At 36.8% G+C, this 24,572-nt stretch overlaps 1 protein-coding gene across 2 annotated transcripts in view; it reads right to left on the bottom strand.

Annotated features, from left to right (window-relative positions):
• Positions 1-24,572, bottom strand: part of SRGAP1 (SLIT-ROBO Rho GTPase activating protein 1) — a 354,516-nt gene that overhangs the window by 200,723 nt on the left and 129,221 nt on the right. The window lies entirely within an intron of this gene.

Genomic DNA, 24,572 nt, shown 5'->3' on the forward strand with positions numbered 1-24,572 from the left:
GAAGGTTTGAGGCAGAAAGAACTAGAAGGAGATGAAAAATCTTAGAATAAAAAATGGAAAACTTTGTACAAGAAACTCCCTGAAAATCGGAATAGAGACAACTCGAAATATTGAAACAAAATCCAAAGACTGGGAAACAAAGGAGAAATTACAAGGCTTCTATTATTTTAAAAAATTAACCAGGAAAAAAAAGAGAGAGAGATCTAAGAATAATCTGACTCCCAGAAAACCATTTATCAAAAAGGTACCTCATTCAGGATTCTATAAGATTAGGCTGCAATTATTTTAAAAGGGAGGAAATCCTGGAATACAGTACTCTAAAAGGCAAAAGATAAAAAAATGAAAACCAAGAACAACTTAATCCTGCAAGACTGAGCAAAATCTATTAGGGGAAAAAGTGGACCTTCAAGTACTTTCCAAGAATTTCTTATGAAAAGATCAGAGCTGAATAAAAATGGTGAAATATAAACACAGCAGTCAAAAGAAGCCAAGAAAGAAAATATATCTGAAAGTTGATTAGATGCTTAATCCTGATAGGGAAAAAAGTAACAAATGTCCCTTCAGCACCCTATTATCATCAAGGGTCAAAAAGGAAGATAAATTAAAAAAAAAAGGCCACCTAGCTGCTTTCTAAATTATGTTTTGTTTTTTCCTCATTCAACTTCAAGCAAGACTCTTGGAATGTAAAAATTTGGGTTCTAAATGTGGCTTTGTCACAGAAGTGATCTATTCCCTTGGAAAAGTAAATTATTTGATTTCCCTTGGGGCTCTCTTTCTATAAAAGTGACAGCATAGTACCTGGAATAGTAGGCTTTTAATAAAATGTTCACTGATTAATTGACTAAAAGAAATTCTTGTTATAGAGTTGTTGTAAGGAAGGTATTAGACAAAGTACCGTGTCAGCTTTTTGAAAAAGATAACCTTGTGGGCAAGGGGTGTGTGGGGGAAACTGAGGTTCCCTGTTTCAGATGTTCAAATCCAATAGTTTAGGCATCTTTCCACTCATTTCACAGAAATTCTGTGAACACCAGAGCAAACCATTTCAGAGAGTTTATCACCACCACCATCTGCTTGTCACTTGATCAAAGAAGCTGCTTTATGACCCCAAACTATAATCAGTGTGATTGCCAATCTCTCTCTCTCAACACATGCAGGCACCAGGAATTTTTTTTTTTGCCCTTTTAAAAAACAGAATGATCAAGAGTCTTCACTGAGTAATCTCAAACTTCAGAACCAAGAGAACATTTAACACATCTGGCTGTGTAAAGGGGGAAAAACAAAGAAACCCTGAAACAGCCATTGCTTAAGGAAGAATGAGGGGTAGCTGAAAGCTCTTCCTATGACAGAGCAGAAACCCTCTGACCAAAACATAAGTGAGAGAAAACACACATTGGGGTTTCCCTGGGAAATTTAATAGAAGGGAAGAGTCAAGGTTTTGCAGAGACATTCTTAGATGCTATGTCCAATTTGTCTTCTTTCATTGGTCATGGTTACTGGAAAGAGTAATGTATGTTCTACATTTTTAAGATATGTTAAAAAACAAACCAACCCACACACTACCCAAATTGTACCTGCAGTTGTCTATCTGGAAGGTTTACTTAGATGGGTATAAGTAATCTAATTAAGTAGGAAGAATTGTGCTAATTTGAAAAATATTTGAATGTAGCGTGAGACTCTAGATTATCTGAAATGCAATAAATGTCCTCCATTTTCCTTTTGCTCTCAAAGACTGATAAAGGATATGTTGGCTGAATCTCTTCCCTCAACTAAGGAGAGGGATAGGGACTGGTCCTATGATTTCACTGATCCATAGAGGAAGAAACTCCACCTACAAATTCAAGTCAACATATTCTTGTAATTCATGAATCAAGAGGGAAGCAGGTTCAAATATTGAGTTACTTTCTACTTATAGGTCACATCCTATAACTTCCTTAAGTCTTGGTTTGCTCATACCAAAAGGGTAGAACTAGATGCCTACCAAGGTCCCTCATAGCTCCAAATCATAAAATGTTATGATAAATTCCAGTTCTGGTGTGTTATCAAGGTGTGGTGGTGACTCTGGGAACTCAAAGACAGGGAAGTGTAAGTCCCTATAGGTCCTACCATTTCCATCCTCTCAGAAAAAGCTTATTAAAGTTTGAAGAGGCTCCTTAGCAAAATGCTGAGAGTCAAAGGATGAAGGTTTTTTTGGCTTCGACTCTTGGTACCAGAGGGCAGCTGGGTGGCACATTGGATAGAGTACCAGCCTCAGAATTGGGGGTACAAATATACCCTCAGACACTTCCTAGTTGTGTGACCCTGGGCAAGTCATTTAACCACAATTGTCTAGCTCTTCTGCCTTGGAACTAATATTTATATTTATTTTAATATGATAATAAGAATATTACTTTAAAAAGAAACATATGACTGGTTCCCACAATTGGATTTCTCCCATGCTAATAAAATAATTGATATGAATAATAAAAACCCAAAGCAGTCATTGACTTCCATAAGTGCTAAGTTGTGTGGTCAAAGACATCTGGTAAAGGGAGAAGGAATGTTATTGGGCTAGTCAGGAAGCCGTCATTAAAGAGATTTGGATGAGCAGAAAATAGTGGAGAAGGCCTTCAGAAATAGAAAAAGAGAGAGCCACCTTCAGTGGGTGTAGCCAAGATGGCGGCTTTGTAGCAGCAAAAGCTGGAACAGGTATAAGAATTTTCTCAAGGAGAGTCACTTTCAGTCTATTGCATCTTTTTTTTTTTTTTAATACTTACCTTCTATCTTAGAATTGATACAAATATTGGTTCCAAGGCAGAAGAGAGGTAAGGGCTAGACAATGAGAGGTAAATGACTTGTCCAGGGTCACATGGCAAACAGTGTCTCAGGCAAAATTTGAACCCAGGTCTTCTTGACTCTATGCCTGGTGCTCTATCCGCTAAGCCACCTAGTTGCCCCTCTTTTTCTCTTTTTAATGCTCCCCCCCCAAAAAACCCATTCTATAATTAACAAAGAAATTCCAGCAAGACATTCTTAAGCATCTCTCATCTGTGTTGTCTTTGCTAACTCTATGTAGCACTTGTAAAATGCTTCCATGCAAAATCTGGGGATGGAAACAGCTCTTGAAGTAGCCGCCAAATTACAAAGCTGAAGTCCTGGAGTGAGAGACTAGATCAAAAGCCATCTCCTGCCTCTGGGGGATAAAACTGTCTCCCTGAGATCTTTATCCACCTTCTTACAAACACTGCACTGTCAGTGATGGAGTTTGTTATGCACAGCTAAGAAAACAGGTTGTTTTGACCTTGAAATAACAAGCTCATCCCTGGGCACTGTGGACAAGCCACATGTTTGGAGGGACAAAGCAATTATAACACTACCACTCCCCAAGACAGCGAAGGGAGGGAATGAACCTTTTAGTCAGAATGGATTAAAGGCTCTTCCTCATGTTGGTGGGCTAGCTTTTATCCCAATGAATCCAGCTCAATAAAGTGCTAATTTTATATTAATTATATATATATATATAAACTGGGCTTTTACTTTATCTTATTTTATTTAGAAAAATGGGTTAAATTGACAAAGTGTCCCCAATAGATTTAAATGCAGATTCTATTTTTCCCCTTCAGTGTTCAACTTTAAAAAAAAACCAAAACACTCAGTTTTATTTCACACACAAAGTTGAACCTCTATGACAAACTTTTCAAAAAACCCTTTCCTTCTGTCTTAAAATCTATACTCAGTATCAAGAAAAATGGTAAGGGCTAGGCAATTGGGGTTAAGTGATTTGCCAGCCAGGAATTCTCTGAGGCCAAATCTGAACCCAGGACCTCCTTTCAATCCATAAGCAATCAGAGTATATCTGAATTGGAAGAGCACTCAAAAGCCACAAGTTCACCTTGTATTCCAACAAGAATTCCCTCTGCCACAAGGTATGTTGGAATATTTAACAACCAACTCTCCAGAAAAAAAAAGAATGTATGGACAGACACATTTTAAAGTTTAATCTGTATATTTAACATTTTATCCATAGTCAAGTTTAGAAAATTAACAAAAGAATAAATCAAGTCCTCTGCTGATTCCCAGGGTATACATGCTCACATCAGAAATTTAACAATCAGTTTTTAAGCACTGCTACAAGCTGGTTCTAGCATGCCCCTGACATGCCTGATAATTGGTCATCAGCTTGTGTGAAAGCCTCCCAGTGATAGCAAACTCACTCCTTCCTGAGGCAGCTTTGCTTTGGATCTGTTTAACTGGTCAGGAAATTTGCCCTCGTATCAAGTTTAAATCTGCCCATTTAGAACTTCCACTGCTTCTAGTTTTGTCCTCTTGGCCAAGCACAACAAGGCTAAATCCCTCTCAAATGGAAGGGCTCTGGGAATACTTGAAGATGACTATTATGTTTTCTCCAAGTCACCTTTTTTCTTAGAACAGCTGAGCCAATTCTTATATACATCAACGCAACGAAGTTCCCTCATTGTCCTTTCAATATATCAATGTTCTCTCTAAAATGTGCTGTTCATAAATAAATGAAATATTCTAAATGTGATCTGACAAAGGTAGAAAATGGATGGAGCACCATATTTCCCTTGTGCTTGCTAGCTAGCTAGGTAGACAGATGGATAGATATGGAACGATCTAGAATGGCAATGTTAATCAATAGAGGAACTTGCAAATTGTGTCATTTTTCAGTTGACTCTTTGGGACCCCACGGAGGGTTTTCTTGGCAGAGATACTGTAGTGATTTGCCATTTCCTTCTCTAGCTCATTTTATAGAAGAGGAAACTAAAGCAAATAGGAGTAAGTGACTTGCTCAGGGTAACACAATCTTCCCTATTTTAGTCCACCGTGGCACTAGCTGCCCATAACTTACATAAAGAAATTCCCTTTTCTGATATAGATTAGTAAGATATATTTAATCTATTACTAATATAATTATAATGTAATATCATATAATTTAAATTAATGAATATGATTAATTATCTTCAATTTATGGTATATAAAAATTCCTGGAGTCACTGAAAGCTGAAAGCATTCATCATGGTCAAGTTGTTCACATGTATGAGAAATAATAACTTGAACCTGAGATCACCCAGGTCTGGTATCTGTCTGTCTGTCTCTCTCTCCTCAGTCTGTGTCTGTCTGTCTGTCTCTCTTTTTCTCTCTCTCTCTCCTAAAATCTTTCCTTTCCTTTCCTTTCCTTTCCTTTCCTTTCCTTTCCTTTCTCCCTCCCTCCTTCCCTTCCTTCCTTCCTTAATCCACTGCTGACTCAGACTAAGTTTCTAGTTCACACAAGGTGGAGGGTCTTTTTTTTTTTTTCACATGAAATAGTCTAGCTACAACTCCAATGGCTTTATTTCTCCTACGTGATGTTGGAACCAACACTGTCTTCAATCTTTCAAGGTGATAAGGCAGACAAGAAAGAAGAGAATGTATGAAAGCAATCGATAAAGTGGGCTTATGTTCTTCTGGAAGAAAGAGCCAGTTTAAGGAAGTATTGAGCTAAATTATTTACTTTGGTACCTTTTTTTCCAGACTTATTGGAAGCAGGACTTTATTCAATTCTCTGTAATTAAGAAGCTGAAACCAAATCCATTAGAAATCTGTGCTAACAGATTGATTGTGTGTGTTGGTTTTTTTAGCACCAGAAGAAGAGAGTAGTGAACCATTCACATGCTGTGATTTCAAGTGAAGCACTGAATCTCTTTAGCTTTTGTCAATCAGACAGTCTGTAAACACTTATTAAGTGCCTATTATATGATAGGCATCATGCTAAGCACTGGGGATACAAAAAGAAGCAAAAGACAGCATCTGCTCTCAAGGAGCTTGTAGTCTACCATGAGAGGCAACCTGCAGCCAGTTTTGTATAAACAAGCTAAATACATGAATTGGTAATAATCAACAGATGGAAGGTGCTAGAATGAAGAGGTAATTAGGGGGCAGCTAGGTAGCTGGAGACAGGAGATCTCTGGGGTTCAAATTTGTTCAAAAAGTCACTGAACCTGTTACCTAGTCTTTACCATTCCTCTGCCTTGGAACTGATGCTCAGTATCAATTCTAAGTCAGTAGGTAAGAGTTTTTTTTTTTTTTAAAGGAACTGGGACAGAAATATAGATGATGATATTTTAGCTGGGACTTGCAGGAAGCAGGGAAGACAGGAAGAGGAGATGAAGAGGGAGAGCATTTTAGGCATAGATTGGTCAGTTAGTGAAAATGACCAGAGCTGAGACATGGAATGTGTCTTGTTTGAGGAACAGCCAACATCACTGGACATTGGATTATGTGCCTGTAAGGTATAAAAAGACGGGAAAGAAGGAAAGAGGACAAAGTTACGAAGGGCTTTGAATGCCCAAAAAAGGATTTTGTATTTTACCTTGAAAACAAAATAGAGCTACTGGAATTTATTTATTTGGGGAAGGGGTTGATACGGTCAGGCCTTTGCTAAAAGAAAATCAAGAATGACAGCAAAAATGGAAAATGGCCTTGAGTGGGGAGAGTCTTAAGGAAAGGAGACCAACCCAAATTCTACTGCAATAGTACTGGCATAAGGTGATAAGAGACTCCTGGAGGCAGTGTCAGAGAGGAGAGTCATGTTGAGTGTAAATCCAAAGATCAGCATTGGGTGGGGATGATTACCCAACTGATGCACATAAGGTCCGTTCTATTTTTTCACTTAACTGCTAACAAGTCTCTTTCTATCCTTAATTATCCCATGAGAGAGATGCATTTAAGAACACCAAGTTATGTTGCATGCTACATGTTACATGATCAAGTTTTAAAGCTGCATTTTTCACCTAATTGAAATCTTTCAGAGGGGACTGATTTGAAATTGCAAATTGATCTTAAATGAGATGATTTTTCTTCTCTCAAGTGTAATTAGAATTTAAAAGCATTTTGCAGAGGCCACTATTAGATAGAAAATGGGAAAGAACTTTAATATGTAATGAAAAGGATAAGAAAGTTATCAATTTATATGCAAAATTATCTGCCTACAGCAAGTGTTTCAAACATATGTAGGATGCTAATCTAAGCAATAATAAGTATTTATGTACACTGCCTCATTTGATCATCACAAAAGACCCAAATGAGAAGCAGAACAACCATTAGATGCCAAATTTAAATTTATTTATTTTTATTTCCATATTGCTAATTTTTGTAAGAGAAAAATCATATAAAACCAAAACTCAAATAAATTAAAGTGAAAAATTGTATCCTTTGATTTGCATTCCTGCTCCAAAAGTTCTTTCTCTGGAGATGAAGAGCATTCTTTGTCATCAGTCCCTCAAAATTGCCCTGGATGACTGTATCACTGAGGGTGGCAGTCACAGTTGATCATTCCTCAAAATTGCTATTACTGTGTACAATGTAATTTTAATTTTAAACAAATAATAGTTCCCCATCTTTTCCATCTATACTTAGAGTCTAATTTTTACATGTTTGTAAATGTTAAAAAATCAACCAAACATTACTGGGCACTCCTGTTCCTCAAATAATACTAATCAAAATAAAATTTATATGACCCCTTTCAGTAGAGTTGGATGTAGTCGGGAAGAACAGAGTTCAAATCTGGCTTTGAATCCTTACTGGATATATGACTCAGGGCAAGTAACGTAACTTTTGTCTGCTTCAGCTTTTTCATCTGTAAAATGGTGAAAATAATAACAATAGCCTCTAAGTGTTGCATGGCTACAATGAGATCATATTTGAAAAGTGTTTTGCCACCCTTAAAGCACTTGATAAATGCCAGCTATGTAATGTTTCAGAGTCATTCCAAAGTAATCTGCAATTACAGTTTTAATTACGATAAATTACTTGAGGGCAATGCCAGTGTCTCTATATTCCTTTTTAAATCTTGTAGCACTGAGTAAACAAAGATGTTAAATAACTCTATGTTGAAGGACTGAAGTATTAGAAGTTGGATAAAAATGGGAAAATATTCATCCATGGGAACGAGCAGTAACCAGGCGGACTTTCCTTAACTTGAGAAATAATTATCTGTGTTGGCCAAGATACTGGGGTGGATTTTAAAAAAAAACAAAACAACAACAACCATTTTATAAGCACCTGCTACATTCCAGGCATTATGCTAAGTCCAAAGGTCAAGAAAATGACTTAATTTTATGATTTGGGGTTTTGGTTTTACAAGAGCATTTACTTATAAAAATGAATAATATGTAAATGTGTTTTGCATGATAATAACATATATAACCTAGATAGAATTGCTTGTCAGCTCTGGGAGGGGGGAGGGAAGAAGGGAAGGAGACAACATGAATCATATAACTTTGGAAAATTTATGTGGATATTTATTATAAAAAAATAAAGATAAAACATTAAAAAATAGAAAATGCTTTATAAGGATATGGTTCCCTAAATCTATTCCAAATAAAAGCATAAATGAAAAAAGATTTAAAAAAAAGGAAACATTAACTTTGTCTTAGTATATCAATTCTAAGATAGAAGAGTTACAAAGGGCTTTCAGAGTTAAGTGACTTGCCCAGGGTATAACACAAGTGGGAAGTATCTGAGATCAAATTTAAACCCAGATCCTCCCAATTCCAAGCTTGGTATGACTATGCTTTCTAGATGCCCCCAAAAGTATTTTTTTAACATTTATTAATATTCATTTTTAACATAGTTACATGATTCAAGCTCCTACTTTCCCCTTAACCCCCTGCTCTCCCCCCACCCATGGCCGATGCACATTTCCACTGGTTGTAACATGTGTCCTTGTTCAAGACCTATTTCTAAATTGTTGTTAGTTGCATTGGTGTGGTAGTTTCAAGGCTACATTCCCAATCATGTCCACCCCAACCCATGTGTTGAAGCAGTTGTTTTTCTTCTGTGTTTCCTCTCCTGCAGTCCTTCCTCTGAATGTGGGTAGCGTTCTTTACCATAAATCCCTCAGAGCTGTCTTGTGTCACTCACTGCATTGCTGCTGGTACAGAGGTCTATTGCATTCGATTTTACCACAGTATATCAGTCTCTGTGTACAATGTTCTTCTGGCTCTGCTCCTTTCGCTCTGCATCAGTTCCTGGAGGTCTTTCCAGTTCATATGGAATTCCTCCAGTTTATTATTCCTTTGAGCGCAATAGTCCATCACCAGCACATACCACAATTTGTTCAGCCATTCCCCAATTGAAGGACATACCCTCCTTTTCCAGTTTTTTGCCACCATAAAAAGCACAGCTATAAATATTTTCGTACAAGTCTGTTTATTTATGATCGCTTTGGGGTACAAACCCAACAGTGGTATGGCTGGATCAAAGGGCAGGCATTCTTTTATAGCCCTTTGAGCATAGTTCCAAATTGCTAGGCAGAATGGTTGGATCAGTTCACAACTCCACCAGCAATGCATTAATGTCCCAATTTTGCCAAATCCCTTCCAGCATTCATTACTCTCCCCTTCTTTCATTTTAGCCAATCTGCTACGTGTGAGGAGATATTTCAGAGTTGTCTTGATTTGCATTTCTCTAATTATTAGAGATTTAGAACACTTTCTCATGTGCTTATTGATACTTTTGATTTCTTTACCTGAAAATTGCCTATTCATGTCTCTTGCCCATTTATCAATTGGGAAATGGATTGATTTTTTATACAATTGATTTAACTTCTTGTATATTTGAGTAATTAGACCCCTGTCTGAGTTTTTCGTTATAAAGATTTTTTTCCCAATTTGTTGTTTCCCTTCTGATTTTGACTACATTATTTTTGTTTGTACTAAAGCCTTTTAGCTTAATATAATCAAAACCATTTAATTTACATTTTGTAATTTTCTCTAACTCTTGCTTGGTTTTAAAATCTTTCCTTTCCCAGAGATCTGACAAGTATACTATTCTGTGTTCACTTAACTTATTTATAGTTTCCCTCTTTATATTCAAGTCATTCACCCATTCTGAATTTATCTTGGTGTAGGGTGTGAGATGTTGATCTAAACCTAATCTCTCCCATATTCTTTTCCAAATTTCCCAGCAGTTTTTGTCAAATAGTGGATTCATGTCCCAAAAGTTGGGCTCTTTGGGTTTATCATACACTGTTTTGCTGAAGTCATTTACCCCAAGTCTATTCCACTGATCCTCCCTTCTGTCTCTTAGCCAGTACCATATTGTTTTGATGACTGCTGCTTTATAGTATAGTTTAATGTCTGGTACTGCTAGGCCACATTCCTTCACATTTTTTTTCATTATTTCCCTTGATATTCTTGATCTTTTGTTATTCCAAATGAAATTTGTTATAGTTTTTTCTAATTCAGTAAAGACGTTTTTTGGTAGTTTGATAGGTATGGCGCTAAATAGGTAAATTAATTTGGGTAGGATGTTCATTTTTATTATGTTAGCTCATCCTACCCATGAACAGTTAATGGCTTTCCAATTGTTGAGGTCCAGTTTTATTTGTTTGGAAAGTGTTTTGTAGTTGTTTTCGTATAATAGCTGTGTTTGTTTTGTAGATTGATTCCCAAGTATTTTATATTGTCTAGGGTGATTTTAAATGGTGTTTCTCTTTCTACCTCTTGCTGTTCTAATGTGTTGGAAATGTATAGAAATGCTGATGATTTATGTGCATTTACTTTGTATCCTGCCACTTTGCTAAAGTTGTTGATTATTTCTACAAGCTTCTTAGTTGATTCTCTAGGATTTTTTAAGTAGACCATCATATCATCTGCAAAAAGTGATAGCTTAGTCTCCTCACTGCCTATTTTGATACCTTCAATTTCTTTTTCTTCTCTAATTGCTACTGCTAGTACTATGTTGAATAATAGAGGTGATAATGGGCATCCTTGTTTTACTCCTGATCTTATTCGGAAGGCTTCTAATTTATCCCCATTGCATATGATGCTTGTTGATGGTTTTAGATATATACTGTTTATTATTTTTAAGAAAGGTCCTTCAATTCCTATACTTTTCAGTGTTTTCAATAGGAATGGATGCTGTATTTTGTCAAAGGCTTTTTCAGCATCTATTGAGATAATCACGTGATTTTTGTTTCTTAGTGTATTGATATGGTCAATTATGTGGATGGTTTTCCTAATGTTGAACCATCTTTGCATTCCTGGTATAAATCCCACCTGATCATAGTGGATGATCTTCTTAATTACATGCTTAATTATATACTCTTTGCTAGTATTCTATTTAAGATTTTTGCTTCTATGTTCATTAGGGAGAATGGTCTATAGTTTTCTTTCTCTGTTTTTGATCTCCCTGGCTTTGGAATCAGTACCATATTTGTGTCATAAAAGGAATTTGGTAGGACTCCCTCTTTGCTTATCATATCAAATAATTTGTATAGTTTTGGGATTAGTTGCTCTTTGAATGTCTGATAGAATTCACTTGTGAATCCATCAGGTCCTTGCGATTTTTTCTTGGGGAGTTCTTTGATGGCTTGTTCAATTTCTTTTTCTGATATAGGATTCTTTAGGTATTCTATTTCTACTGCTGTTAATCTAGGCAATTTATATTTTTGTAAATATTCATCCATATCTCCTAAATTGTTATATTTATTGCCATATAATTGGGCAAAATAGTTTTTAATGATTGCCTTAATTTCCCCTTCATTAGAGGTGAGGTCTCCCTTTTCATCTTTGATACTGTCAATTTGGTTTTCTTCTTTCCTTTTTTTTTATTAGATTGACCAGTACTTTGTCTATTTTATCTGTTTTTTCAAAATACCAGCTTCTGGTCTTATTTATTAATTCAATAGTTCTTTTACTTTCGATTTTATTAATTTCTCCCTTGATTTTTAGTATTTCTAATTTAGTTTTCATCTGGGGATTTTTAATTTGCTCGCTTTCTAATTTTTTGAGTTGCATGCCCAATTCATTCATCTCTGCCCTCCTTAATTTGTTAATATTTGCACTCAAGGATATAAATTTCCCCCTGAGTACTGCCTTGGCTGCATCCAACAGAGTTTGGTAGGATATCTCATCATTGTCATTCTCTTCAATGAAATTGTTCATTGTTTCTATGATTTCTTCTTTGACTAATTGGTTTTGGAGAATCATATTATTTAATTTCCAATTAGTTTTTGATTTGCCTGTCCACGTGCCCTTACTAATTATTATTTTTATTGTATTATGATCTGAGAAGGTTACATTTATTATTTCTGCTCTTTTGCATTTGTTTGCAATGTTTCTATGACCTATTACATGGTCAATCTTTGTGAAAGTACCATGTGCAGCTGAAAAGAAGGTGTATTCCTTTTTATCCCTATTTATTTTTCTCCACATATTAATTAAATCTAATTTTTCTAGGCCTTCATTCACTTCTCTTACCTCTTTCTTATTTATTTTTTGGTTTGATTTATATAGATCTGAAAGAGGAATATTTAGATCTGCCACTAGTATGGTTTTACTAACTATTTCCTTTTTGAGCTCTGTCAGTTTCTCCTTTATGAATTTGGATGCTATGCCACTTGGTGCATACATATTGAGCAGTGTTATTTCCTCATTGTTTATACTGCCTTTAATCAGGATATAATGACCTTCCCTGTCTTTTTTAATCATATCTATTTTCACTTTGGCTTTGTCAGAAATCACAATTGCCACTCCTGCCTTCTTTTTCTCATTTGACGCCCAAAAAATTTTGCTCAAGCCCTAAACCTTAAACTTGTGTAAGTCCACCCACCTCATATGTGTTTCTTGTAGACAACATATGGTAGGGTTTTGGTTTCTAATCCACTCTGCTATTTGCTTCTGTTTTATGAGTGAGTTCATCCCATTCACATTCAGAGTTATAATTATCAGTTGTGCATTCTGACATTTTCGTATCCTCCCCTATTCCTACCCCTTCTTCTTAAACTATTTCCTCTTAAAGCAGTGGTTTGCTTTAAGCCGGTATCCCTTATCCCCTCCCTTTTTGTTTTTGAAGGTCTAATAAATTCCCTCCCCCTTCTTCTCCCTTCCCTTTTTTGACCTCCCCACTCCCCTGCTCCCCTTGGTTTATCCCTTCTGACTTTCTCAGTAGGGTTAGATAAGAGATTTATATCCCAATGGATAATATAGCTACTCTTCCCTCTCTGGGTTGATTACACTGAGGGTAAGGTTTAAATATTATCTCTTAATGCTCTCTTCCTATCCTTCTTTTAATAGTATTTGTCCCCTCCCCTTCCCATGTGCATAATAGAATATCCTATTTTTCTTATTCACTTAAGTTTCTCTTGGTGTCCCCTACTATTCAACCCCCTCTTTCCCACCCCCCCATGTCATCTTAGACCATTTAGTATTCCGTCCTCTCCCTATGAATTATTCTTCTGATTACTATAATAGTGAATACTATAATAGTGAATAGAGTTCACTACAGAGAATTATACATAGCATTTCTCCACATAGGAATACAGATAATTAGATATTACTGAGGCCCTTAGAAAGGCAAATTTAAAAATTATGAGTTTTCTTTCTTTCCCCTCTGTTTTTTATTTACCTTTTCATGTTTCTCTTGATTTTTGTGGTTGGATATCAAACTTTCCCTTTAGCCCTGGTCTTTTCTGTGCAAATACTTGGAAATCTTCAATTTTGTTGAATGCCCATACTTTGCCCTGGAAGAATATAGTCAATTTTGATGGGTAGTTGATCCGTGGTTGAAGCCCAGCTCTCTTGCCTTTCTGAATATCATATTCCAAGCCTTGTGGTCTTTTAGCGTGGAGGCTGCCAGATACTGTGTGATCCTGATTGGTGCTCCTTGATATTTGAATTGTCTCTTTCTGGCTTCTTGTAAGATTTTTTCTTTTACTTGGAAGCTCTTGAATTTGGCTATTATATTCCTGGGTGTTGTCCTTTCTGGGTCTAGTGTAGAGGGTGATCTATGGATCCTTTCAATGTCTATATTGCCCTCTTGTTGTAGGACTTCAGGACAATTTTGCTGAATAATTTCTTTTAGTATGGAGTCCAAATTTCTATTAATTTCTGCTTTTTCAGGAAGACCAATGATTCTCAAATTGTCTCTTCTAGACCGGTTTTCTTGGTCTGTCACTTTCTCATTGAGATATTTCATGTTTCCTTCTATTTTATCTGTCCTTTGACTTTGTTTTTATTTGTTCTTGTTGTCTTGAGAGATCATTAGCTTCTAATTGCTCAATTCTAGCCTTTAGGTACTGGTTTTCGGCTATAATCTTTTGGTTTTCGGCTATGATCTTTTGGTATTCCTTTCCAATCTGGTCATTTCTGGTGTTCAATTTGCTTATCAGTTCATTTGATTTCTGAGCCTCACTTTCCAATTGCAAAATTCTGCCTTTTAAACTGTTATTTTCTTGCCTGATTTCCTTTTGAGCTATTTCCCATTTCTCTAGCCAAATCTTTTCCAACTTTTTCGTCTTCTCAAATTTGAACTCTTCAAGAGCTTGTGACCAGTTTTCATTATTTTGGGAGGGTCCGGATGCTTGTTTGTTCTCCTCTTCTGTTTGCTCGGTTGTCTGGATTTTCTCTGTGTAAACGTTGTCGAGTGTTAATGATTTCTTCTTATTATTTGTTAATCTTTCTCTTTTGGCCTTCCTGATTCTGGGTTGCCATTGTTAGACCAGCCCGTTCTCAGCTTTATCCTCGTGCTCAGGGTCTGTCTGCGCTCTTTCAGCTTCTGAGGTCTCAGGTCTGGTTTTCTCAAGGTCAAGCCCCCTGGTGGACCCCCTTGCTTGATCCTCTGCTGGAGGTTCCTTTACAAGTCTCAGGGCGTTGCTTCCACAGTCGTATACCCGTCTGCACTGGTTCCCCACTCAGGGTTTCAGAGCCTTCGCTCATGTGCTCACACCTGCGTCCGCCTCCAGCTGAGCCTGTGCTCCACGCCCGCGCTCAAAGTCTGTGTGCGTTCTTTAGCCTTTTGGAGTCCTAAGTCTTGCTGCTCTCAGGAACAGGCCCTGGAGCTGCCAATGACTCAATGGGTGCCCCAAACTTACTCTATTTCTCTTGCGCTGGCTTTGGCGTTGTAGGTGGTGTTTGTGTGTGTGTGGGGGGAAGGGGAGTTTCCTCAGCTCATGATTTAGTGAGAGCTGTTTCTCCCCTTTATAGCATGGAAATGCCCCGATTCCACGTACCTTCCATGCTGTGCCCTGTTGTGGGGTCCCTCCGTTTGTCTGGACTTCTTTTTATGTCCCCTTGAGGAGTCCTGTATGTTTCGGTTAGGAGAGGTTAAGTGCTGCTTTTTACTCTGCCGCCATCTTAACCAGGAAGTCCCAAAAGTATTTTTAAAGGCACATTAATGAACAAATATTATCTCATTTGATCCTCAAAATAACCATGGGAGGTGGCTGCTATTATTATCCCCATTTTACAACTGAGGAAATTTATGCAGACAGAGGTTAAGTGACTTGCCCAATTGGTGAGTGTCTGAGGCCATATTTGAACTCAGATCTTCCTGCTACAAGTCCATCTGTGTTCTATCCCTGTGACCACTGAGATGCTTATTCCATTAGAAGTTCCAGTCTTTTCAATTCAATTAGATTTATTTCAATTCAACAAGTATTTAGTATATTCCTATCATGCTCAAAGGACTGGAAGTATAAAGCCAAAAAAGACAGATGATTATATACTATTTCTAGGGGCATGATACACATACAGATAAATATAATAGGAGATCTTCTAAGGAGGGAGAGAATATTGTCAAGGAGGTAGGGGTGGTGGGATGGGGGAAATCAAAGAAGGCTTTGCATGGCACCTGAGCAGAACCTTAAAGAAAGCTGAAGAGAAAATGACTAGTGTACTTTGCATCTGCACAGCACATACTGCAGCAAATAAAGAAATTGACACTTGTAAAGATGTTTAAATATGTTACTGAACAGAAAAGTAATGGAGGAGAATAGATATTATGTGAATGCAAGCTTTTCTATTCTAGGATGAAACATAACAAGTAATGAACTCATTTCGAGTTACCTGTTCCAAATTATAAGGAAGGGATTTACAAAACAAGTTAATGATAAATACACACTTAAAAGCACACACTGTAGAAACATAATTATAACTAGAACTTAACAGACAAGATCTGGAAAAATTGAGATCTATATGCCGCCATTTTGGACAGATTTTTCTGCAGTTTATTTTTAGATAGCTTTATGCTAACTGAAAGAAAAGAGGCTAGTTGCTGCTATATTCAAAAATACAGAAGATAGGAAATAGAGTTTCATATAAACATAATCAAAGGTGTTACCTTTTTTATTCCTTGGGTTCCATTTTGTTACATTATAAGCAATACTCATATTAGTTAATCATATTATATTTGAAGTGCTTTTTGGTATTTTCATCACCCTAGAAATATTGTTTCTTTCCTTTAGAAGACCTTAGGACTGATCTAGCTTCATTACTGATCCCCATGTTATCTTATATCTAAACATCTTATGCCTCTATTTTTAGTGTTAATGATTCAAAAACACTTTAAGATATTCTATTTATTTATTTGTTTATTTATTTGGTTTGTTGGTTGCATGAAAAATCCCAGGCATCTCTCTCCCTCTCCAGCCCACAATAGAAGAGACATCATTTAACAACAATAGAAAATATTATCTGTAAAACTATGCCTTGCATGTTTCCCATTTATCAGCTCTTTCTCTGGAGGTGGGCATTTACAAGTTATTCTTCAAATATTTCTGTGGCTATCTACAATAATCTTTAAGGTATCTTCTAGAGTTTTTGTTGCTATCTTTTATTTTTTTACATTCCTTTCACTTTCTAATATATCCCTTTTTTCTACTCCAACATGTCATATAACAAAAGAATTTTTTAAAAGAAAAATTTATCTTTCTTAAAAGAGCAAGCCATTCATATAATTTAATCCTCATAAAGTAATATATTAAAGGTTCTACATGTGCTAGTGTTAGATGCATAAAGCACCCATCAATTCAGTGTGTTAGAACTGTGTAAATATCTGATTTTTTAATCTTCACAATCCCTTGAACAGAACATTAACATGAACGTGCCTTCAAAACCTTTTTCCATGTATGCCTTTATTTGGAGTAGATTAATTTTTTTAAAGGTCTATATACTTTAAAAGCATTTAGGGCCATTTCTTGACACCTGAAATCTTTTCTTCCATTTCACTCTGAAATCTTTTGTTCCAATTCAGGCCTACTCTCTAGTGTTATTTAAGGTCTAGGATCTTATCTTCATCTTTCAGGGAAATCTTTCCTTCTCAGATCTTTCCCTGTGCTACTCACAGCATGCTGGAAGTTTTCTCTCTCTAGCTTCCTGTGTATGTAGGAACAAAGGGAAAGAGTATAAAGTAGGAGAAGGAGGAAGGAGAGACAGACAGGCAGACAGAGACAGAGAGAGAAGGGTAGAAGCAAGTGAAAAAATAAAGGAAAGCAAAAAATGAGAGAAATGAGATCAAAATTGGACATAAATGTTAGAGAGGGAAAGAAAATGAATGAACTTAAAGGAGAAAAGAGGAGGAAGAGACAGAGAGCAAGAGATAGTAAAAGCAACACTTTCAAGGTAAAACTACAAATGAAGCACCATAAACAAGGCAGATGTAATAGGTGAAAGACTTTGAGAAGTCATCAGGTCCATACCTTCATACTCAGGAGATTCTTGAAATATGCTATTTCCTTTTAGTGAACTATGTTTATATTAACATATAGTTCCTAAAGCCTTCAAAGAGTTCAAAGAGGAAACATATATATATTCACACACATACATATATGTACACATACGCGTGTATACGTAAAATATTTATAGCAACTCTTCTTTGTGGTAGTAAAAATTGGAATCTAAGGGAACTCTCATCAATGGGGGAATGGCTAAACAGATTATGGCAGATAGATGTAATAGAATATTGTTATGCCATAAGAAATTATAGAAAGAGGTAGTTTCAGAGAAGCTTGGGAAGACATATATGAATTTATAAAAAGCACAATAAGCAGAACCAGAACTATTCAAACCAGAACAACACTATAAAGAAAAGCAATATCGAAAAACTTAAGAATTCTGATCAATGCAATGGCTAATCATATTCTGGACCAATGATGAAGCATGTTACCCACCTCGACAAAGAGGTGACATATTCAAGATGCAGAATAAGATATAATTTTGGACCTGGCCAATGTGATAATTTGTTTCATTTGCTATACATGCTTATCAAAGGAGCTTTTCCCTTCTTCCCCCCCTTCAAATTGGAGGGGGGAAAGGGAACTTAGGATTAGGGTAGCTAAAAAATGAAAAGAAGAGAAGAGAAAATAAATTAAATACTGTTTTTGTCTTTGAAATAGTTTTAGATGCGAAAGAGTAGATGGAAGCCCAAAAAAGCATAAAAGGGATGATTTGAAAGTTAAATATTCAATAGATTGTGTTTTTCAAAAGAAAAGCAAGTTGTATATAATAGAAGGCCCCAATTTCATGGCAATATCCTGATTCTGTTCTAATATGTATATGGAAATGCTCATTTTAATTGGTGTTTTATAGTTCCAAGTTGCAAAAAATTTTCTCCCAAAATGGTCTCCTGAAGGATAAAATTTCAAGGTCAAACACAATGCAAACTCACTCTGAATGCTTTCTCCTGACACTGAAACTTACTGCTCCTAGCTGCAAAAGGAATATAATTGGTAGCAAGTTTTAGCTTTGCATGGTAATTCAGTTAAATCTAGGGTAGTCATTACACATTCACCTCTTTGTGAACATGTGACTTCAATATTAATGGAATCTGCCAGGAAAAGAATTCACCTTTCTTCAAAGAACCTTAAATCAAATGTAGTTCTAAATCCAAAGCACGAAAGTCCTCCTCTTTCAGTTTTTTCACATGTCTAGCTGTGAGCAAGACTAGCCTCTAAGTTATTGAATCTTACCACCTCAAGGGCAGGGGCATCCTGGAAAGCAATTAAAAGCAGGTAGAATCTCTTAGAAGGCTCCTTTTGCCTTCTTCTTTTGGCAATATGGGACATAATTTACAAGAGCTAAAAGTCTGCCACTGACAACCAGAGAAACAAATTCTATTTTTTTTAGTACAATGAAGTTTAGATACTTCTGGCAAGGAACCATGCTATTCACAGACACAATTCATGTTCTTTTGGCTGCCTGTACTTAGGGAGTTGTCTGAATGGATGGCATGGAGCCTTCCACCACTCTGTTGGACAGCTCCGTAAGTACAGGTGCCAAGTGACCATGATTTCAGGCAGGCAGGCAGCCTACAAAGTCAGGCATCGTTCATTCCCTTTGTGAATGTGCCTTATGGATGCCAGCAGCTCAGCATTAGTCTAATTAATCCCCCTCCCTCACTTTGATCACGTTTCTGTTGTTGTTGTTTTGGTTGAGATCACCACAAAAGAACACACAGCTCCAAATCCAAATGTCTCAGGAGTTATTTCTTGAGGTCGATGCACAAATTCTTTGTATTTCTGAGGTCTGAAAGGTGGGTAGATGCATAGAGAAACCTCGATAAATCTTTGGGCCATCTTGTAAATTAAACACACAATCAGAAAGGTGGCATGCCATAGATTACTGATTTGAAGTCAAGAAGACATCTGTATTCAAGGCCATCCTCAGAAATTACCTGTGTGACCCTGGGCAAACTTTTTGTACCTGAGTCTTCTCATTTGTCTATAGAGGAGGAGAGCAAATTAGACTCAATGGTGTTTAAATCCTTTCCAGCTCTAAATCATGATCCTATGGCCTTTGGGAAATGGGGGAAAAAATTAACCTCTCAAAAGTTACTCAAATGGATCTGTGACCTTCTTCCATAAAACATCACTATCCACCTACAACTTCTTAATCTTTGTGTTTCTTGTCCATATCTTTCCATAAATTTTTCATTAAGGATCTACCCAACATGCTGAAGGTCTTCTGGTCTGTTTTATGGTTCAAAGAACGGGCATCAGGGCTCTCCACCTGTTACTGATTATCTTTTCTTCAAAGCCTTCTTCTTTTCCAAAATTCATTATTATTAAAAACTCTATCATATTCCTAGTTACCCAGTCTCATATCCTTGATTTCTCACTCCTAATCATTCCATGTTTCCAACCTATTATCAAATCTTGTAATCTTATTGCTACGTGATCTCTCAAAGATATTTCCTCTCCTCTCACAGGACCGTCACTTAAGTACAGGGTTTTAGGGGGCCCACAACTCTCCCAAGTTTGGCAGGAACTAGGACTAAAATGTAATTTGGAATTATTAAACATAAAAAAATATAGTAGAGTATATATAATGCTAATATATGGTTTTCTATGTTGATACATGTGCCCGACAGGGATCCTTACATATGGTTTAGTAGACTCCATTTCTGTTTGATTTTGATACCCACTGGACTTGTGGCTTCTGAATTCCCTTCCCGACCACAAAGTAGGATCCCATAAGTAACATATTGGCAGTAGGACAGCTAGGTAGTTCAGTGGATTGAGAGGACCTGGGTTCAAATCTGGTCTCAGCCACTTCCTAGCTCTGTGACCCTGGGCAAGTCATTTAATCCCAGTTGCCTAACCCTGGCCACTCTTCTGCTTTAGACTGGATAATAAGACAGAAGGCAAGGTTTTTTTGTTTGTTTGTTTGTTTGTTGTTTTTTTAAAGTAATATATAGGCAAAGTGAGGTGATGGAGAGAATGCTGACCAGGGTGCTAGTACCTTTTTGCCTTTCCCACATGCTGATTAAATGTTGAACCATTTGATCTCTTCATTCCTGAAGTAACCATCTAAGACTCTAAATGAAAGAGGACTTGCGTATCTACATCTGTGGGAGGCATCACTATTCTTGGAACTCTCTGAATCAATAAACTCACTAGTCTACTGCAAATAGATAGGCGAGAAAGGTGCTATTGACCGCATCAGGCCTGGGAGGCTGCCTGAAGCCCCCCGACAACCCAAATCAGCTCCATCACAGCTGGGACGGACTTATCTACCAAAGGGGTCAGTGTGTCCATGGTTTAAATGAATGCTTGAGTTGCTCAGTCTCTGGACGTGTCCAATCCATGGCGTGGACTAGACAATCTCTAGGGAAGTCCTTTCCAGCTCTAAAAAGCTTTTATCCTTCAAGAAAACAAGCATTTTCTAGTCATTAATCATCTATGAACCACCCGCCAGTGGGAATGGCTAAACAAACTGTGGTATACGATTGTGATGGAATACCATTGCGCCCTGAGAAATGATGAACAAACCGAATGTAGAAACACCTGGAAAGAACTGTATGGGCTAATAAACAGGGAATAGGAAAACCATTAAACACAGCCACAGAACAAATACTAGAAGAATAAATGGAGAAGGTACCTCCAGAAAGAGTAAACAGGAAAGACTTGATTTATATGAACATGTTGGCTTCCACGACAATATCCTATTTGATATGGGAAGAATGGGAAGGGTTGGCTCAGTAGTGGACAGGATCTATTATACTGATATAAAGAAAAGGGAGTTAAACATATAGGAGATCTGTGATTTTATTGGAGTAATATCTTCTTTTTCCATTATTATTGGAAATGTTTGTTTTGCTCACATTTGTAAACATTTGGATTAAAACAGAAAGGAGAGTAAAAACTATTATTGCCATACTTGACTCAGTGCTGAAGATACATTAAAAATAGATCCTTCATGCCTAGTCCAAATTACATTGAGCATCAAGACTTCCCATTAATCACATATATGGATGTCAATATCCTCCCCCAACCCAATTGTCCATAAACTTGCATTCTAGTGATTCCTAACCTTTGTAGGTTGTTGCTGCTGTTGGTTAGTCATGTACAACCCTTTGTAACTCCACATGGGGTTTTCTTGGGAAAGATACTGGAGTAGTTTATCGTTTCCTTCTCCAGCTCATTTTACAGATGAGGAAACTAAGGCAAGAAGGGTCAAGTGACTTCTCTAGGGTCATACAGCCAGTTTCTGAAACCAGGTTTGAACTTGGGAAGATGTGTCCTCTTGATTCTAGGCCACGTATTCTGCCCACAAGCTACCCTAACTTTTTCAGAGTTACCACACTCTAATGATGTTTAAATGACTTTCCCTACATCTCACCCCAATGAACAAATATTAATCATTTTAAATGCTTTTAAGGAGAACTCACAAAAATCATATGAGGCAATTTTTATAAGGCCACTCATCCACTAAATGTGAGAGTCAGAAAAGCCATACTTGACTCTAGGCTCAGAATTATTTCCTTCCACTCTACATTTTGAAAAGTGATTAAAATCTCTTTCTTACCCTGAAGGATTTGATTTGCGGTTTTGATAGAAGTAACACAATTACACAAAACAAAAGACATCATAGGCTCATGGGAACAAAGAGCCAAGGCTGAAAGGAACCTCGGGGGTCATTAGTCCAACTCCTTCATTTTACTGATGAGGAAAATGAAATACAGGATCCTGTTTGACATCATCCAGGGAGTAATGTTTCAAAGGAAGGATCTAAACTCAGGCCCATGGACCCAGGGAGTTTCTGTCCCTTTAAGGCAATAGATATTTTATGGAACAATCAGTGCAAAGGGAGTTTAACTCATAATTTGGTACGTAGTGGATTCTTAATAAACAGTGGTTGAATTTAATATCAACATTTCTCTAAAGTATTCCAGGAATACTTTATACTTTATACTCAGGATCATGAGAGCCTTGATCAGGTCCTGAAACATGGAGAGAATTTATTTATTTTTTTAGAAACCTTACTTTCCATCTTTAATTCTAATACTATGAATTAGTTCTAAGGCAGAGTAGAAAGGGCTAGGCAATGGGGGTTAATTGACCTGCTCAGAGACACATAGCTAGGAAGTGTCTGAAGCCAGAGATTATGACCCAAGACCCCTCCATCTCCACGTCTGACTCAAAATCCACTGAGATACCCCAACGACCACCAAAACATGGGCAGAATTTGAACAGTTACATAGCTCGGCATATTTTTTAATATTAAAATTAATTTTGTTTTGAGCATGGCACAAGACTCTGACATACTCACTGCAGACACCCTGGGATATTTTTATTCTAGAGAGTATAATAACAAAATAGGAGGAATTATTGGTCAATCCAAACACTCTTGGAGAAGGAAACAGAAGATTTTATACACATGCGCACACACGTGTGTATATATAGAGAAATATATTTATCTAGATATAGAATGTATATGGAAAGGGATTTTTAAGTAGGAGTTAGAGATGTTAAAATTTAACATAATTAGAAGCCATAGTCAATTTGTAATTAATGTCTATCAAATAACAAAACTGATTCTAATGAGCTGACAATATTACATTTTAGAATCTTGAAATGATTCCCTAATAAAATTATTTTTTCTACCTAAAATTAAATATTCACTTGAATAAGTTGCCTGAAGAAGTACAATTCAGGGCTAGTTAGAACTGTAAAGACCCAAGTGCATATACCCGCTTGCAGAAACTCCTAGGAAAATCTAGCAGAAGATATTGACAAATAAATATTTTAGGGAATTATCTTTTAGGTACACATCATAAGGAAATTCAAGTTAGACTGGGGTCCATAATTAACTGGATGATCCTCAGTTTCCAAAAAAGGTAATTCCTGAAGTTCCTGCTCATGAGAAAAGGGGGGGGGGGAGGGCTGGGACCTAAAATTGGAAATTAATTAGAAGAGCATTTAGGCAATTCAGTGAATAGAGAGCCAAGCCTAGGTTCTAGGTTCAAATCTGGTCTCAGATACTTCCTAGCTATGTGACCCTGGACAAGTCACTTAACCCCCATTGCCTAGCCTTTACTGCTCTTCTGCCTTGGAACTGATACTTGGTATTGATTCTAAGATGGAAGGTAAGGGTTTAAAAAAATGAAAGAAAATGGACTTGGGAGTTTGGAATTTCAAGTTGATAGTCTCTTCCAGTTCAAAATCAGGGGTAGCTAGGTGGCTCAGTGGATAGTGCACTGGACCTGGAGTCAGGGAGACCCTAGTTCAAATTTGGCCTCAGACTGTTACTAGCTGTGTCCCTGGGCAAGTCCCTTAAGCTTTGTTTGCCTTGATCTACTAAAGAAAGAAATGGCAAGCCACATCTCAGTATCGTTGTCAAGAAAATCCCACAGATGATATGGTCCACTGGGTCATGAAGAGTGGATATGACCAAACAATACGTTCTACATCTGTAATTCTATGATCTTTATTATTATCCTTAAGAAAAAATGGCAATTTCTTTTCAATCTTTTTTTTTATCTTAAATATCCTTCAAAGTACTTTTGGCATGAGAAAGCCAATCTACTTTGTAATAACATAAAAACACCCTATGCTTTCTCCTCTTTTATTCAGTTTTGAGGAGCCTTCCTTTTAATAGGTTTTAAAAATTAATGACTCTTGTAACAACTTGGGAAAATGCATGCAGCTCCTCACTCATATTTCTTGATATAAGTGCTGTATGAACACTGAATGAGGGTCTCTATTTTAAATTAGTGCTTATAGACCTGTGCTTTATTTATTACCAACTAGGTTTCATCAGTGCATGGTTCAATACAATTTTCTCAGATTTAATTTTTCATTATAAAAATTTATCAATTAATATGGGATCGGGAGGATAATAGGAGAAATTTTGGTGCTATAAAAATAAAAGATATTAATAAAATTTATTTTAAAAACTATAGGGGCAGCTGGGTAGCTCAGTGGATTGAGAGCCAGGCCTAGAGACAGGAGGTCCTAGGTTCAAATCCGGCCTCAGACACTTTCCAGCTGTGTGACCCTGGGCAAGTCACTTGACCCCCATTGCCTACCCTTACCA

The sequence above is a fragment of the Gracilinanus agilis genome, chromosome 5 (genome assembly GCF_016433145.1).
Source record: "Gracilinanus agilis isolate LMUSP501 chromosome 5, AgileGrace, whole genome shotgun sequence".
Classification (NCBI taxonomy): domain Eukaryota; kingdom Metazoa; phylum Chordata; class Mammalia; order Didelphimorphia; family Didelphidae; genus Gracilinanus; species Gracilinanus agilis.